The following is a 17,398-nucleotide window of genomic DNA, read 5'->3' on the forward strand; positions in this document are numbered from 1 at the left end:
TTGATAACATTTTAAAGTGATTAATAAAGTGAACATTTATTTTAAAGAAAAATGTTTATGCAATGGATAATAGATGGATGCAGATCTAGGCTTTTTAAGATAAATGGACATGACCAGGTTAAGAACACAGGTGGCCTTTTTGATTTTCCATTTTTCTAATGTGTCTTATAATGGCAATTATACAAACTAAAATGTTTTAGCCTTGGTTTGATGCAACCATAACTAAGTAAACTCAATTTAAGAAAGCTTATATAATTAAAGAAAAGATCTTTTAAAAACCTTTATTATGTTGGCAAAGAAATCATGGGCTTTACTGGTTCAACACCTTTGATATTCTAACTCAAGGAAAATTCTAAATTATATCATTTATAGACCATTATGCAAATGAAAGTAAATCTTTTGTAGCAGGTTCTTAGAAAGCAGATGAGGACAAGTATTGAACAGGAAAATTAAAAAAAACAAATCCATTCACTTATCTAATAAAAGAAATAATAGAGCATCTCTTATGTTGTAGATTTTGGGGGATTTGTGCTCAAGTTTAAAGCTTCATTCAAAAAACAAAAAATTCAAAGTCAGTTCTAATATGATACATAAAAATAAGAAAGTAATTCACAGGTAAGCTTAATATGAAACAATGGAAGACTGCTATGAAGACTCCCATCTGTTAATATTATAAGGATAAATTCTAATTTCTGTATATAAAAATGTGTACATAGCTAACAAGATGACTAATAACTAATTATTTTTAATTTGCTTATGAGGATTTGCTAGAAAAAAATTAAAGTTAAACTCAAACATAAGTTCAACAAATTTTCTCCGTAATAAAGACAATGAGCCAAAGAATAAAGCTGTGGTCAGTAACGTATTAATTAATGGGATGATTGTTCAGTATAGTTGTAAATGTTCAATATGATACTAAAGACAAAATATGAAGATACTATATTCTCTTAAAAACTCAATAAAAGCTATATAGACAGAAAGTAGTTACATAGTTACCAGTGTTGATTTCCTCTTCAGTTCTCTTCACTAGAGAGGAAAGAAATACCTTCTTGAGGGACAAAAAATAACAAGTTAAAAGAATAGCTTTGGTCATCCATAATTACGGTTATCTATAAGGGATGAATGTTAAATTCTTTGAAAAATGTAAAAATGAATCTTTAATAATTTCCAAATATATTTTGTTGGAACAGTGGATGCAGTTCGACATTTCATGAATTTTCTCTACCAGTCTCATGACTATACTATGAAATGTCAAGCCAAAGAATTACACCGTAAATGTGAATATGTTCGGTAGTAGCCCATCTAAGATATGAAATCCTTATGATTTTCTTCTTTTACCCTCTTTGATTAGTTTGGAATTGGGGGAGAAAGTTGCTGTTTCTCATTGCCAATTTTAAAAAGTAAAATTCCCTATTTTGCCAATGGAGAACATTAAGAATAATTGTGTATTTTCTTATTTTTTCTTTCACATCGTGGTTGTGATTTTTTTGTTTTGTTTTATTTTATTTTGATCTGTTGCTGTCCATTCAAAAGATTGGTTTTGGTCATTTGTTCTCTAGAGATTCAGGAGAAGCAAAATAATTCTTTAAAAATCTCCATAGGAAATCATATATGCATAAACTTTTAGAGTTGGATGCAGACATGCTACAAAGCTAGTCACCAAATATATAAGTCCTCTCCAAAAGTTTCCATTAATTCATATAGTTGTTCAAAAACACTGATTAAGTATTTCAGATGACATAGGTGCTAGTGAGTCAGTCAAGATATAACCCCTGTTCTAAATGAGGAGTTTCTAGTCCAATGGAAGGACAGATAGTTACTGCAAATACAATAATGTGCAAAAAATGATTAGCATTAGTTCCAGTGTATTATGATGGCATTAAGAAAATTACCTAATTCTCTATGTGTCTGGTGATGGGAGAGCTTCTGCATTCAGTTTTCAATAGAAATATTTAAGGCTATGAATCTTCCTCTCAGCACTACTTTAGCTTTATTACATAATTTCTAAAGCAAGTTATTTTCATTGTTATTTTCCAGATGGCTTGCAGTTTATTTTTTATGTAAATTTTGACTCAACAGTTTTCAAGTGTTATGTTTTTCTTTTCTAGTTTTGTTATTAATTTCTAGTTTTATTTTTTGTGATAAAGTGTATATTGTTTTTACTATTTCTACTTTTCAGAATTTGAGTTTTTGCCTAATAAATGAATAAATTTTGTTAATATTTCATAGCTATGTAATAAGTAGGTATTGTCTCTTTTCATGATATAAAGGTTGAACACACAAGGATTCTATACTACATTATTAACAGTGTTTTTTGGGATTCCTATATTTTTACTTATTTTTGTCCACTTGATATATCAAGGATGAGAGAGGTGAATTCATACTCCTTACTACTGAGACCTTTGGCTATTTTTCTTTATATATCCTATACTTGTGTATATATTGTTGCCATGTTATTTAATCATAACTGTAATTCTGAGTTGTGGATTGCACACATTTTGTTATTGAGCATACTTCTTTGTATAGTTTATGCTTTTTATGTTTGTGTTTCAAATAAAAATGATCATGATAACTTTTCTTTTTGTTTTCATTTGCCTTGTATGTATTTGTCCATCTTTTTAATTTTTACCTCTCTGATTCATTTTAGGAGTCTTTGTGAACCAAACTAATAAGTGGTCTTAGCCACTGATGTAAAAGATATATTTGGTGCTATGTATTCCATCATATTGTCGTAATTAAAAAATTTTTGTGTTTTATTTATTTTTATAACTATTTTTATAACTGTTGCAATATGGCTTGAATTTGTTCTTTGCTGCTTTCTTGTTTTGTGTAATTATAATTAATTTGTAATAATTTATTTGTAATTATTATAATTTTTCCCCTAATAGTTACAGTTCTAACTGTACATTTATATAATGCAATTAGTTTGCTATTTCTTAGTAATGTCTATTGACTCCTTACTTGTGATTAATAATAGCATTATAATAAAATAATCAAATTATATTTCTACATTTTCCCACCTTAGCTCTTTCCTTTCCACATTGATTTTCATTAATAATATTATTTTTCTTTGTTTTTATATTGTATTCTTAATTATTTTCAAACTTCAGGTATAAGTACTGGGTTTATCTGTTTTAAATGACTCTTTCTTTCCCCACCCCAGCTACAAAAGATATGAAGACCATCTTGATATTAGCTTGATTAGCTTAAGAAATGCCTTGGTGTTGGATGTGTTGTCTTTATTTTTTTTCCCCTGGGATACCTTGTGTTGTGTGACTTCATAGATTTAAGTCTTTTTAAATTTTGAGGGTAATTTTCTTAAATACATTTATTTTTCTTTGTTGTTATGTTGAATTTCTTCTTCAATATAAATTTCTTTTCCAATCAATTTTGTATATATTGGGATTGCATTTCTCTTTCACGTGTTATGATTTTCTGTCTAATCACTTAACTGTACTTACTTTCTCATTTCGCTTCCTTTTCCTAATCCTGTTTTCCATGTCCTTTACTGTGTTTGTGGCAGCATTTACTGCTTTTGTCTGCTTCCCCCGTGGACCTCATTTCTATGATGGAATTGCCTTTTTCCCCTTCTAAGTTCTGCCATATTGTGTTTTGCCTTTTACTGTTTTTTCACAATTTCTCCCCTGAGTTCATTTCTCTGTTTTGAGTTTATTTATTTATTTATTTATTTATTTATTTTTGAGACAAAATCTCACTGTGTCGCCAGGCGGGACTGCAGTGGTGTGATCTTGGCTCACTGCAGCCTCCACCTCCTGGGTTCGAGAGATTCTCCTGCCTCAGCCTCCCAAGTAGCTGGGATTACAGGCATGTGCCACCAGACCCAACTAATTTTTATATTTTTAGTAGAGATGGAGTTTCACCATGTTCGCCAGGATGATCTCGATCTCTTGACCTTGTGATCTGCCCGCCTCGGCCTCCCAAAGTGCTGGGATTAAAAGGCGTGAGCTACCACACCCGGCCATGTTTTGATTTTTTGGAGCTATTTATTCATTACATTAAGAAATTCATAGTGATACTTATAATTTTCATTTTGTTCTCATCAATACTTTCTGGTACATTACTCATTTTTCTTGTTCTTTCAGTTTTTAAATTTTCTTTTGGTATGTTAGTAAAGATCTTGTACAAAGTCCTTGCCTATGACTGCTCATTTATAGAGGTAGATTGTACTTGGACTACATATTTTCCAGGGGTTCCTACGAGAGAGACCAAGGTAATTTTGTAGGCTGGTAGAGCTTCTCATTACAACATCACATGTGTGTGAGCAAGGTATTTTATGGCCAACTTCTTCCCAGTCACCTAAGATTGGCAGCTTCAAGGTGACTTAAGATTCAGTCTCTTTCTTTCAACCTTACTCAGCAACAGACTCTGCCTCCTGAAAATACAGCCTGCCTGTGCAATTCCTCACTCATCTCTGCTTCCAGCCTCTCTTTAATGACAAGCCATTTTGGAGATGCTCCCACAGTATTCTATGTGCTCTGTTTTTGTAGCCCCCAGATTTCTCTTACTTTCAGACAGAAGGAGTAGTCTTTCAAGATTATTTTTCCTCCTTGTTTTTGAGTAATTTCTGAGAAGAGAGGGGGTCAGCACCATTTTAAAGTCAGAAGTCCCGTGTTCACTGTGGACCTTCCTTATCTAAACCTCCTGCTTCACTTTTCACAAATCTGATGCCATGATTACTTGTCTACACTTATTGATCCATCAATGTATGCACAGTGTTGTATTGTGAAGCAGTTATTAGGTTGATGCAAAAGTAATCGCTGTTTTTGCCATTACTTTTCATGGCAAAACATAAACCTTTAGAGTGTTTACAGCTGTGCCTGGAACATAGTAGATATTTGACAAATGTAGCTATCATCATCAACAACAACAACATCATCACTTCACTCTTGCTATGTGTGTTTGCTTCATTAATAATGAGTATAAATACTAACAGGAACCTCTGTTCACTGGAAAAGCTTTTGAAGACTGTTAAAAAGGGGGTGATCAAATTATAAATTCATCAAATTCTAAAAGTTTAACATTTATGAACCTTTTTAACACTATTTAAAGGCCTTCACAAGTCCTGAAATAACAAGATCTATGCAGAGGTCTTTGTGCTTCAGTCTTAGTCTAGTTCTACCTGGGGCTTATATCTAGCAGTCAATGCTTCCTTATTGTTTTCTGTTTTTCGTTTTCATTTTGAGAAAGCATAGGTACATGTGGAAATCTGAGGCCAATTGTGAGAGGTTACTGATTACTTTGATTACTTAATCAAAAGAGGAAAACAAATATGAAAGCGAGTTGCTTGGGAGAACTATTTTATAATTGCTACAGAAGTGAAGTCTAAAGTTGTCATATTGCATTTTAAAATCTAATTCTTCCTCCTAACAATTTTAGTTCCTTTAGAATAGCTAACTCACAGGAATGGTGCAAGATATAATTGAGAGGTAATTAAAATCAAGTTTTAATGTAAGGTTTTGAAGAAATGATGTTGAATACTAATTTGCTATAGAATATTCTGAGCATTTAAAAGATGCTTAAGAAAGCCAAATGTTTCAAATTTACCCTTGATTTGATAATGTAGAAATGGAATACATCAACAAGGAAGATTTTTAAGTAAGGAGTGACAGGGAAACTTCAAAACTAAAATGATTAATAGAAAGACAATCATATTAGATGAATATCCAAGCATTTTAGAGTAGAAGTTACATTATTTATTATTTTTGAAATGATTTTATTACACATCTCCTGTTACAGGGATCATCAATGTTTATTGTGAGTTCAGTAATCACATTACCTATTGAAGAAAGTCATGGATTAACTGACTCTTAAAGTTATAAAGGTCCTTAAAATCATCCAGTACAATAATTCTCCTTACAATACTCCTAGCAGGCAATAATTTAGCCTTTGTTTAAATTTCCATCTGCAAAGCAGACCAGTCTAATTTAAGGCATTTGTAATTGTTACAGAAATTCATTGGATTAAAATTTGTGTCCCTGTTACTTAAACCCTTGCAATCAATCTTTTCCTCTTCTGCCACATTAAGTACAGTCACTTTCCCACTGACACAAGAGACACTACTATGTAATAAACATGAGCTTTGGGTCACTCAGTCCTGAATTAATACGTTCTATGTTCTGTTCACTAGTGGCATAACGGTTCATTAATTTTTCTGTCTCATATGACTCTGTGGCTATCTTTGATTGAAGTATGTTGTTCTTATTATGCCACAGTGGAATCATGGCTATTTTTGCTCAGAGTGGTGAGCATAGTACTTGGCAAAATGTAGGGTACTCATGTAATGTCTGTCCATAGTAGATGATCAATTGATTCATTATTAGTTCATGAGAATCATTTGAAGTTATTTGATGTACAACTTGACTTCAACCTGAAGTCTGTATCTAGAGATATTTACCATGATATGCAATCCATATTCATTATGAGACAACCTTATTCTTGCCACTTTCCTAACATGTAATAACCATCTCCTTCTCTCTACCTTCTCAGATACTGTCTTTCTTCAAGGCCCAATTCAAATTCCATTATTTTCTCAGGCCTGTCTTTAGTGCTGATATTCTTAGAACTCTCCAAACTTTGATAGCACTTTTCTGGATCGGTTCTCTAATTCTTAATAAGCTAGCTTTTAAAATTTAATATTCTAAGTGCATTTGTTTTCTTTCATCTTTCAAGTGAGAGATTTTGTGTGATATAGCATCTTCAACACTGGAAGGAACTGAAATATCATCTTATTTATTAAAGAACATTTCAAGAATATTCAATTTAGTTTTCATTTAATTAGAGGTAAAGATAGCAACACTAACCACATCTCACCTTAGTGGGCTCAAGCTTGTGCAGCTGAGCCCGTTCTGATGCCTTTGTAGACTTGTCTAGGTTTATAGAACAGTTGCACTTTTGGTCATTTTTTAGGTCATTGTGGAGGCTGATCATATGGCATGATTAGACCAGAACCAAATGAAATCTTGTCATATACAGTGCCACATTGATGGGCAACCAGTAATTGAGGTGCTGGCTGGAGATAGAGTGAAGTCCTCTCCAGCACTGGTGGTTGGATCACCTGGTTTTGATCCTGAGGGTGCAGGTGGTAGGAGGTTTTGGGTGAATGAATTCCAAGCAGGCAACATGTAAGAACTGAGCAACTGAAATAGGGACTGTTTCTTGGCCCACAAACTAGACTCTTTCCTAGTAGTAGGCACTTTTCCTTTTTAGGCATCTTCTCTGGAGTGAATTCTGTGGTTTACATGGCTCCTTGTGGTGAATCCCAATACTTGCTCTCTGCCTCCATTCCCATTCCCTGTCACTGCAATTTTTATATTCTTTTATTATATTCCCCAGTAGATAATGAAGACCCCAGTGGATTATTATTAGCAAATGAAAACTGGATATCAAGAAGGGCAAAATCTTCAACCTTATCAGGAGGTGAGGGGAAATAATTATACTCTATTATTCTAATGCAGTAGACAGAAGAACAACTAAAGCAATTAAGTTTCCATCTTACAGAAAACTGAATAAGATACCACCACATTTTTTGATGTTTATAAATTTAAAAAATTAAATTCATGAGTGTTATATATCTGTTATCTAACTCTATGTATCTGTGTATCTCTCTATCATCTACCTATGTATCTAAATTATTGTCTTTTAGTATCTATCCTCTGATCATACAATGTAAGAGTGTACCATATATGTTTTTGGAATATAATTTTTAGATTATTTTCATTAGCATTATTAGCTTCTGCCTGTCAAGGAAACTGGGAATTTTGGAATAGAAAAATATCTTAGAAAGCACTTTATAACTGTTTTATATACATAACCCATATTAGTAGCAACTGTTCCCAATGGCCATCCAGAATAATTTGGGTCATTTATTTATAATTTTAATGAAACAGACATTATTTTTTAAGAATACAGTCTGTTTAGATCTCCTTGAATCGTCCTGATTTCCTAAGATTGTATATATGGGATTCAAACAATTTTTTATTTGAGTTACTTATCTTGAGCATATCTTCAACTTCTAAATATCAGTTACTGAAGACAACACAAACCTTGGTGTTTTGACCTGGTTAATGGTGGTGGCCCCAGACTCACATCTTAAGAAACTGAGAAGACAAACTTTCTGTGATCAGGCCACAGCTTTCAAACTTTCTCTGGCTTCCATAAAATATTTCTCTATGAACTTCTGGACATAAAGGAAGATACTATATATGATATGTATATATAATATTATATATTACATATATTATATATAATGTATGTAATATATTACATATAATATATGTAATATATAATATTATATGTTATATATTACTTATATAATAATACTATTTATATAGTACTATTGGCTATATAATAGTACTAATATAATATATAGTATACTAACTATATGCTAATGTTATTTATTATATAATTACATATTATATGATATGTATAATTTTTATATATTATATATTCACTTTGGAATTCAGTCATGGTTGATTAAAATTGTGTTATTTTATTTGGGATTTAGATTTCTATTTCTTTTTATATTTTCTTAAGGCTTTCATCGGTGAACATTTTAAAATAAAATTTATATTCAAGTTTAAGCAAAGACTGATACATACTTAAAAAATTTAAATATTGGATTTGAATGATCTAAACTAATTTTTCTTTTTCCAGAAAGAGTTTATGTAAAAATATACATAGAATAACTAAAAAAATAAGCAAGTGATACCTTATCTGAGCTCAAAATATCTGTTTCTTTGCAAATGGATAAAGGATTTATTATGTAAGTTTGATGGGTTTGGGGACACAGAACTCAAAACGGTTTTTTTTTTTTTTAATATCAGAAGGCAATACTGTTTCTGAAAACTGTAGGAAAAGGATTTATAATGCCTTGCCAGAAAGCCTTTTTCCCTGAATGTGCACTTATGTGCTTTGTTGTACAGCAAATCTCCAAGAGTGTCTCTTAATGCTCATTGACATACTAGTTCTCAACAGCTCAGGCATATTTATCATGTTTTCTGAGTAAAACCTTGGTTTTATAATATATCTAAAACCAAATACATGTCCTCATGATGACTTGCAGTGGCTTATCTGTAATGATTGCAATTTTTTCTTGTAAAAAATATCATTTTGGGTTGGGTGTGTTGGCTCACACCTGTAATCCCAGCACTCCTGGGAGGCCAAAGTGGGCTGATCACCTGAGGTCAGGAGTTTGAGACCAGCCTGGCCAACAGAGCAAGACCCTGTCTCTACTAAAAATACAACAATTAGCTGGGCATGGTGGTGGGTACCTGTAATTTCAGCTACTTAGGAGGCTGAGGTAGGAGAATCGCTTGAAACCCAGGCAGCAGAGGTTGCAGTGAGCTGAAATCGCGCCAGTGCACTCCAGCCTGGGTGACAAAGCGAGACTCCATTTCAAAAACAAAACAAAATAAACCTTATGAATCTTTAATATATCTATGCTACATGTTAGTTCTTGTTTTTGAAGTATAATGCACATTTGTGAGAAAATATATTTTAAAATGCCCTTAGAATGAGTGGTAAGCTCATTCCCAAAATGCCTATTTGTAAGGTTTGATATAATCTTTAAAATTTGTATCTATAGAAATGTGAGGATAAAAATATATTTTAATATTTTTTTTCTTTATTTTTGACCTTTAAAAATTCTCAGTGAATAAGCTGATGAGACATAAATTAAAGGTTTTGTTGGCATATAGCAATGAATGAACAGATGTGTAACCTAAAATAGGGAGTGACATTGTTGGGTCCATTTAGTCACCATGGAAAAACAGATTTACATGTTTAACTTCCCCAAATGGAACAAATTCCTTCTCTCATTGTAACTTTTAATTATCAGATTCCAGCTCCATTTTCACTAACATTGGGCTCCGCTTAGGGCATTGTCCCTACAAATGCCTGAGGGGATTGGAAGCTTGGGAGTTATTATAGTCATTGATCAATGTAGTCAAGAGTTTTTCCATGAAAGAGCAGCTTTTGACCGGTTTCATTATTAAACTTTGTTTCTATGCAGGGGGCAATGCCTTAATGCTTTTCTTTGACTGTCACTTTGAAACACTCACATCAATTGAAAAATATTTTTTTGGAGTCCCTCCATGTTATGGAATTTATCTATGTGGATAAAGAGCAAGGAAGGGAATGATGGTATGAGGAAAACTCAAGTTGAAAAGGGTGATTTTCCTCCTTTTTATGGATCTCACAGGATGGAGGGGAGACAAGGCTAAATAAATAGTTGCCATCCACTGCAATTGATAAGTGCTATAATAGCAACATGCTACAAGTGACCTCTGCCTGGGGGAGAGAAGAGAGGATCCACAGGGGGATTTTTTCCTGGAAAAGTTTTGTATTAATAGTAATTTAAAAGTGAGTCAAAAGCAAATTGAGTCCACGAGAGAAGACACAGAATCTTCTACATAATTTTACAAGAAATGTATTGGCAATAGTTACTAATAATAGGTGTAAAATAATAGATTGGGATGCGATCTATTTCTCTTTTTGTAAACTTTACAATGTTTCACATATTTTATATGGTGCTTGCCTATTCCTGTGTCTTATGATTTCTGTTTGTTTTCTTTCTTTTATAGATTATAGCACCTTGAGGACAGAGACTTTATGTTTCTAACTACCCATCCCAGCATCATCTAGTTCATTCCTATGCTGAACAGCCCCTAACACATTGCCTAAATAAATACTAACATTATATGTGTGTAATGAAGTATTCTTTTGCTAAAAGCAAAACTTTAATATGATCTTACAATAAGTCACTTGTAAGACCAGTTTTAAATAATTACTGATACAAATGCTGCCACTGCCCCCAAAGAAACCTGAATAAAATTATGTTAGGCTGCACTAATTTCAGTGTCAAGCCATTTAACTCTGCTGATAATCATTTTTTTAAAGATCTTTTGATCTTTAAATTGAGTTGAACTAAGTAATCTTTTAGATATCTTCTAGTTTAATATTCTAAGATTCTAGTAAATATATTGTATTTGGTCAGGTGCGGTGGCTCATGCCTGTAATGCCAACATTTTCAGAGGCCGAGGTGGGTGGATCACTTGAGGTCAGGAGTTCAAGACCAGCCTGGCCAACATGGTGAAACTCCATCTCTACTAAAAATACAAAATTAGGCGGGCATGGTGGTGCACGCCTGTAATCACAGCTACTCAGGAGGCTGAGGCAGGAGAATCACTTGAACTTGGGAGGCAGAGGTTGCAGTGAGCCGAGATTGCGCCATTGCACTCTAGCCTGGGTGAGAGAGCAAAACTCCCTCTCACAAAAAAACAAAAAAAATGAAAAAAAAGAAAACAAAGGAACACTATATATATATATATATATATAATTTATATATACATAATTTATATATAATTTATATATACATAATTTATATATAATTTATATATACATAATTTATATATAATTTATGTATACATTATATATATAATTTATATATACATAATATATAATTATTATATACATAATTTACATATATATTATTTGCTTTGTGAAATTTAAATTATAGCTTAAAAAATAATGTGAAAATAACATACAGATTTGTATTCTCTGATGTTTATAAGAAAGAGAAGTGTGATTGAATCATCTTAAAAACTAATGTCTATAGTGCGTTATGAATTACTTTGACAAAAGTGACTTCATTTCTCATTGATGTAGGTATTGTTATTAAGTGTGGCTTTATATGTTAAGTAACTCATATGAGCTTCCTCTGCAGAAAGCAGACAGGTTTTTTCCTGTCAAACCAATGCTGGTGCCTGAGATGACTAAACCCTAAAGATACTGTAAGTCTGCCCTTACTGTCATCGAAAGCTCTTGTTTTCCCTTCGACTTCTTTTTTCTCTTTTCCAAAGTGAATATTCTGTTGTGAAGAATGTTTAGCTCCCATGGTGATTTCTAAATGCATTGTCTGCTGCACTGATGTGGCTGGATGCACACAGGATAGAGGATGCTATCAAGAGCTGATAAAACCCTTTCTAGAAATAGAAAAGAAATATTTATAAGCTTCTGGGGATATCATCAAGAAATTCTTCTAGGGCAGGGAATTAGGTCATTGATGAAGAATAGATTTTGCCAAGACACAGTTTACTGCGGGGTGGGGCACTGATAACAATATTCTGAAAGATTATAAACTCTTTTCCCTAGAAAAGAATTGTATATTTTAACAGATTGCTGGAGCAGATGGAGATATGACATTCACTACTATAATTTACATTAACATGCTACAAGACAGATTTGCCTTAATCAAAAAAAGCCTAAAGCACTTCAAAGATTCAGAAACAGCTTTTCATCAGTTCATTTCATCTCATTGAAACTTGATTTAATTTAGTCAATTTTGAAAAAAAAAGACACACTATAAATTTACACCAGGTACAATGATATACTGTAGCAAAATCCTTTGAAATGTTTCATCTTCTAAAAATTTAATTCATAAAAATGATGATGTCTCGTTGCCAAATGTGTCTGTTTATTTCATGATGATGTTGCCTGCTTACTGAAATAGAACAGTAAATGATGTATTGCATCTGCTTCAGGAAACAGTAGCATTTAAACATCTGTCCAGTATTGTCACATATATTTACACCTGTACTAATTTTTTTCTTTAATCCTGTGTCCTTATTTTAATGGAGTTAAAATGTTTGTTTTGTATATACTCCATCAATTAAACACTAAACTTTCTATACTTGATTTTGATTATGTATGCCTCACCTCTGAAAACCCAATCTAATTCAAGCAAATTATTTGGCCAGCATTAGTAGCCTGTTTAGACCATAATTAGTTGTTCTATATAATTGTGTTTCTTATAATACATTCTCAATACATATTAGTTGATTTTGGTTTACTTCTTATTGATTGGGCATATCACCTAAAGTTTAGCTAAATGAAGTTTCTTGGACTTTAGAGTTAACGATGGGCTAGGAATACATTTCTCAGTTTAAACTTAGAGTATAGTACACACAATGTTTGGGGGGGTCTCAGAAATATGTAGCTGTTTCATAGTGCAGTTTTAATTGCTGTTTCACAATGACCTTAAATTAATTTGCACAATAATGAGCTCTGGAATTTATTAAGTTGAAATATGAAAATCCATTTGTAGTAGTTGATTGCTATCAAAGGAAAATGTATATCCAAAAATCACATGCACTTTTATTCTCTATTGCATACCAACTCATTTTTATTCAATCAGTTGAACCTTGTATTTGCACTATCTTTTTTAAAACAAAGCAAGATTTGTGAACTTTGATGCAAACAATGACAGGTGGTGAGTCAGAATAAGATTAAGTAAATTAGTGTGTCCAAGTCAATTTCACATATGGTCTGAGCTTTTATGAAGCTGTGCATAGCTCCACGATAATATGTAAAAACTTCTAGCACTTTATGTAAGGAAGCTATTAATTATCACCAACCACAGGAAAATGTTTTCATGAAACAAAGAATTAACAAATGACAAAACTCACAACTCTTTCAAGGACTTGGATAGAAAATGAGGTATGTTCTGGATAATCTTTAGGCGATAAAGAAACATGGTTTTCCTGCCTAGAGTCACAGAATATTTCTGTTTAAGAAGTCATACTTTAAATGAGTGAAAGAGAAAAATCCCTGAAGTATCAATTAGAGTAGCAACATTACTTTTTATGGTATATGCTAATAAACTATTTTTAAGTGCATTTTTTAAGTATAACCAGGACATCAAGGATTGGAGTCAAACAAAAATCTGTTTTTCTAAGCAGTGGAACCTAGAATATGATCAAAGAAAATATGGAAGGGAAATGATTTGGGGCTTTATAAGGAAATGTGGACCAGCGTAAGGATGATTAAAGAAAGCTGGAAGGCAGAATCCCCAATTAAATCCTTTAATTTAAAGGAGAAATGTCTGAGTTTATATTATAATATGATTGTGGTGAGACCCCGCCCCACAGACAGTGAATTAAGAAAGGCTAGAGAAAGGAGCAAAAACAATTTAGTGGTACAACCTGGTGCTTCCATTGGCTAATCCTCTCCCATCACATTTATTAAGCACAACACAAATTATAGCCATTATTATTGTTAAATAAAAAGAAGACTTCATATAGGGATTGTATGGATGATTACAGATAAATGGGTAAAATTTTTGCACCATATGTAATGTGTGTCCGTATGGGTGTATGGGGTGTATATTGGAAACAGGTGCATTGGAGAGAAAAAGTGGTGGAGGTTTGATATGGTTTGGCTGTGTCCCTACCCACATCTCATTAACAATTGTAATCAGACCCGTAATCCCTACGTGTGGAGGGAGGTAGGTGATTGGATTATGGGGCAGTTTCCTGCATGCCGTTCTCGTAATAGTAAGTTCTCACGAGATTTGATGGTTTTATAAGACGCCCTTTTTCCTTCGCTTCCTCCTCTCTCTCTTGCAACCTTGTGAAGAAGACGCTTGTTTCCCTTTCACCTCCCACCATGGTAGTAAGTTTCCTCAGGTCTCCCTAGCCATGTGAAACTGTGAGTCAATTAAACCTCTTAAACCTAATTTTATAAACTACCCAGTCTCTGGTATTTCTTTGTAGCAGCGTGAGAAAGGACTAAAACAAGTTAAAAGGTGAGTACCCTGGGGTTCTATCTGCTATAGTATTTGGGGTAAATGAGAGCTATGGTGGATGTTATATGATAATCATTCTCTTCCCAAAGCACAATTCCTCTTTCTGTAAAGAGCCAGAGACTGAAGATGTATTTATGCTGTTGCCTCCTTATTGGCATCTCTGCAATTTCTCCATTTTTTCATTGACTCTGATGTTGGACATGATAAAAATTTCTTGTGAAATGCTTACCATTTCTTCTTCTATAGCTGCTTTAATGTTTGGATAAAGGTAGTTATTTTGTTATCCCTGGAAGAGTAATACATAATTCTAAACTGGGCATATGTCACTTAGCCAAGAATTGTTTCCAACTCTCAACTAAATACAGACTGATTTAGGTATACTGCTTCTTTAAAGTGTTTGTCACAGCACATAGACTATCTCAACTGTTATTTATTTTATTGCATAAGTATTCTGAATTTTTAGTTTTTGGTCTGAAATATTTGGTTTAGTCCTTCATTGTCGATTTCTCCTCCAAAGCTGCTAATGCTAACATTACAATAGTAGGCTATCCAAATGGTGATGGTGATCTATCTACCTATCACCTACCTAATATTCAATGTGAAGAAATCCACACAAATATCACTATAAATTAATGCATGAATTGTCCATGGTAAAGAATATTAACATTGATTAATATGAAAGCAACAGTCAAACATCCTGCATTTAACTAGTGTGTAGGTTTGTGCTCTTGGGAAAATTGCTAACCCTTTGTGGGCTTTGGTTTTAAGAGTGTAAGAAGGTACAAGATAGTAGAATCATGATGGTGTGGAAATGAGAAAAAGATGACTTAAGGAAGGTTTGGTAAACTTGATTGGGTAGGATTTAAAGATGTTAGATAAGGAATAGTTCACGGGAGGTGTGTGTTTATGTGTGTGTCTGTGTATTTCCATGTGAACATGGATAGGGTTGGGATGGAGAGAAGGCTCATGGGAATGGACATAACTATCTTCAAATGTTTGAAAAACTGGTACCTGGATGAGGGATTAGATTGTTTTTGTAGTAGGAAAAAAAAAACCCAGCTTTTCCCAGTAGGTAGAATTAACAGAGATAACTCGTTGTTGTTGTTGTTCAATATAAACACTGACAGACTTATTCTTATCCTAAGATAGAATGTTCAAATATAAGCTGGGCAAGCACTTGAATCATTGATAGTGGGGCACTTGTGAGTATGGACTTTGGTTTAGACAGACATCAATTTGAGTACTAGCTCTAATACTCACTAGTTTTGTGACTTTTGGCAAATTCCTTAGTAGCTCTCAGGTTTATTTTCCAATTTTATAACATGAGGGATAACATATATATTAACCACTCGACTTTTTGTGAGATTTAAAGGAGGTAGTTACTCAGCAAAGCAAGTACTCATTAAGTTTTTATATTTAGGAATGAGTGACTTAACGATTGCATGGGAGGGTGTTTGGATGTCATGTAGATAAATAAGAATAAAACCCAAATATGGCCGATCTCACCACCCTAAAGACTCATATCAATATGAAAAAAAGTAATTTAATGCATATTTTTAGATAACTCAAACAATACAAAAAGATATAAAAAATAAGTTTCCCGTCTCTTCAATTCTTTTACCTATGGTACCCACTAACATGAATCCTCCCAGAAAACTTTTAGGTTGTGCATAGAAAGTTTAGGATGCTTTTGGATGCTTTTGGTTGCAAGCAACAGAAAGCTCAGCTTAAACTGGCTTAAATAATAGTTTACAAATGTATAAAACTAAAATGTTTAGAAGAAGGAGAAGTTTAAGGCAAGGGTTTAAAATGAGGGCCCTGGGTCTCAGCTTTTGGGCTTCTCAACTTTCTTCTTCATATGTTGGGCCTGTTTTGGGTTTGGCTTCCTTTATGGTTAAAAAAATGAAACAACTGTAGCAGCTCCGAATTGTTCAGACAGAGAAAACACCTTTTACAGAGAACTCTAACAAAAGTTGTAATAGTCACCCTGATTGCTAGAGTCTGTTTTAGTTCAGATGCCGCTACATGAACTAGTCTCTGTAGCCAGGGGATTGGCATTGCTCATTGGATGATACTAAATTATCTATTGTACCCATGAAGTTGGGGGACAACTTAGCTTTTCCAGAACAACATGAGCCCCACATGAACTGGGGACATTTGGAAGGTGGAAAGTAGGATATGGAAGATGGTAAGGTGTTCTAGTTATATATTACTACATGCAAAACCGCCCTAAAGTTATGTGGTTTAAAACAATTGCCACTTAATCAGGCTCACTGATTCTGTGTGTCAGGAATCTGGAAAGGTCAAAGTGAGAATAGCTTTTCTTTCTAATGTCTGCGGTGTCATCTGGGAGTATTTAAAAGGCTGGGGGATGAAATCTTTAGAAGGTTTCTTCACTTATGTTTCTGGAACCCGGGCTGGAGAGAAAGAATTCCAGGGAACCAAGTAGAAGCTTTATGACCTTTTCTGACAGAGTCACGGAAGTCACAGTCCACTTCCATTGCATCATTGCAGTGACTTCTGTTGGTCACTAGCAAATCACTAAGTAGCTCAGATTTAAGGGGCAGGGGATTAGACTACACTTCTTGATGAGAGATGGCAAGGTCACTTGTCAGAAGAATAAATAGGATGGAAGATATTGTGAAAAGTTTAGGTAATAAATCTGCCACCAGAAACAACCAGCTAATGAACATTACATGCATATGCTATTCTTTAAAAAGCTTACCAATGCAACAATGCTGCACATTGTGCTTTTTCCCCCTTAATATTTAATCTTAGAAATTTCTCCCATATTTA

This window comes from Pongo pygmaeus, chromosome 7 (genome assembly GCF_028885625.2).
Source record: "Pongo pygmaeus isolate AG05252 chromosome 7, NHGRI_mPonPyg2-v2.0_pri, whole genome shotgun sequence".
NCBI classification, from domain to species: Eukaryota; Metazoa; Chordata; class Mammalia; order Primates; family Hominidae; genus Pongo; species Pongo pygmaeus.